At 46.3% G+C, this 2,500-nt stretch overlaps 1 protein-coding gene across 1 annotated transcript in view; it reads right to left on the reverse strand.

Moving 5' to 3' along the window:
• LOC137903833 (uncharacterized) overlaps positions 1-2,500 on the reverse strand; it is a 55,703-nt gene that overhangs the window by 7,577 nt on the left and 45,626 nt on the right. The window lies entirely within an intron of this gene.

A 2,500-nucleotide genomic window follows, 5' to 3' on the forward strand; every position in this document is an offset into this window, starting at 1 on the left:
AAGAGTGACACCGTTTTATTTGTGATCCAACTTTGCTTAATTGTTACAGCTCAAATGTTCTTTAAAGCTTAACTCCAAAAGAATCCAGAATCGGATTCTATCGAGCCTTAAGCACCCTAACCCTGATTATATCATTACATAATTATGAATTAACAGTGAAAAGGGAACAAAGGATAAGTAGATACAGCACAGGAGCAGGAATGAACGGTTCCTTTTGAAAGATGTTTGAAATAATGTTTGAAATAATGTTTGAAATAACGTTTTAAATAACGTTTTAAATAATGTTTTAAATAATGTTTGAAATAATGTTTGAAATAATGTTTGAAATAACGTTTTAAATAACGTTTTAAATAACGTTTTAAATAATGTTTTAAATAATGTTTGAAATAACGTTTTAAATAATGTTTTAAATAACGTTTTAAATAATGTTTGAAATAACGTTTTAAATAGTTTTAAATAATGTTTTAAATAACGTTTTAAATAATGTTTTAAATAACGTTTTAAATAATGTTTTAAATAATGTTTTAAATAATGTTTTAAATAACGTTTTAAATAATGTTTTAAATAATGTTTTAAATAACGTTTTAAATAACGTTTTAAATAATGTTTTAAATAATATTTTAAATAACGTTTTAAATAACGTTTTAAATAACGTTTTAAATAATAATAAAGTCAGACTCGTGTTAATTCTAAGGAATTCCATTTGAGCGCTGCAGTCGCATGCTTTTCCTCCCCTTCACATGTGTTTGCCCGATACCAGTCTTTGATTTGCGATAACTAACACACACACACACACACACACGCACACACCCCAGTGGAAATAATGTGCTTGCCGGCACATCTTTGGAGACGACTGTTGGTTTAAAACAAAGGCAGTCACAGTCGGAGGGATGGGCAGACGTAGCATGAGTTCTAGAGACGAGAGGAAACACTGGAAGTCGATTTAAAAGAGGGCGAGAACCCTTCAGTTGTGTGTGTGTGTGTGTGTGTGTGTGTGGTGCACGTATCCCTGTGGCCTCTCGCTTCACACTCATGCTCACTTTCTCTGAGCTGTGATCTGATTGCTGCACATGCTCAGTGTTGGAGAATCCCGTGAGTCATGGCGTGACCAACCAGTGGACACACACACACACACACACACACACACACAGGTGTGCTGGGCGAGGTGGATGCAGATGCTGCTACATGCTAAAATGTCCATCCAACAGCCATCCCAACAAACATATTGTTAAATTGCAAAATAAATAAATATCCTCATATTTGAAACTTGATCAATCTGCACCGAGGGACGAGTCAAGTTTCCAGTATACGTAAGATGTTAGTCACGTGGGACGGCTAACATCTGGAAGGACATGGCGTCCTGATCGAACATGGCCAAATATGAAAATGTTCTTAAGGTGAAGAATTGATCATCGTTTAAAGGGCCAACCCGTGAGGCGCTCGATGTTCAGAGAGCTTATCGTCTTATTCGTCTCTTCAGCCGTTCGATTAGGAGACGCTGTCCACCCAGGGGACATGAACGCAGCCTGAATATCCGGTAAAAAAAATGAAAATCTATTTTCACAAGTCCAAAGCGCTCGACAGGGGCGGGGTCAGGGGCGGGGTCAGTTTCATTTGGGCTTAGAAGAGCTGCACAACAGAACAAACAAAACGGGTGCGACCAACCTGTTTACAACAAACAAGAGATTTACTTCAAATTCTTCAGGTACATACCTCCATCGATATTTAAACTTTGTTTGAGGTCCTTCTTCAGATTATTCTTCTTTTTAGGCTGAGACAGAAACGTTTCCGAGTTCTCCGAGCACGGACAATTTTAAAAGGATACAAGCCTCCTGTGATTAAACTAAACGCTCCACGCCCTTCCTGCCACGCTCTCTCCCAGCATGCACTGCGAAAGAACGAGGGAAACGCTCCACCGCTGTACGCTGCGTGCTGCTTTTCCCTCGGTTCCTTCCTTGCATGCTGAAGCCTTTATGTCATGGAAACAGGCACCTGCTAGCCCGCTAGCCCCCTGGCCCGCTAGCCCCCTGACCCGCTAGCCCGCTGGCCCGCTAGCCCCCTGGCCTGCTAGCCCGCTAGCCCCCTGGCCCGCTAGCCCCCTGGCCCGCTAGCCTCCTGACTCGCTGGCCCGCTAGCCCGCTGGCCCGCTAGCCCCCTGGCCCGCTGGCCCGCTAGCCCCCTGGCCTGCTAGCCCGCTAGCCCCCTGGCCCGCTAGCCTCCTGACTCGCTGGCCCGCTAGCCCGCTGGCCCGCTAGCCCCCTGGCCCGCTGGCCCACTAGCCCCCTGGCCCGCTAGCCCCCTGGCCCGCTGGCCCACTAGCCCCCTGGCCCGCTGGCCCACTAGCCCCCTGGCCCGCTAGCCCCCTGGCCCGCTAGCCCCCTGGCCCCCTGGCCCGCTGGCCCGCTAGCCCCCTGGCCCGCTAGCCCCCTGGCCCGCTAGCCCCCTGGCTCGCTCCGCTCCACCACATCGCTGCAGCTATTATGCCCCTGGGAGACCAAAA

This window comes from Brachionichthys hirsutus, chromosome 14 (genome assembly GCF_040956055.1).
Source record: "Brachionichthys hirsutus isolate HB-005 chromosome 14, CSIRO-AGI_Bhir_v1, whole genome shotgun sequence".
Lineage (NCBI taxonomy): Eukaryota > Metazoa > Chordata > Actinopteri > Lophiiformes > Brachionichthyidae > Brachionichthys > Brachionichthys hirsutus.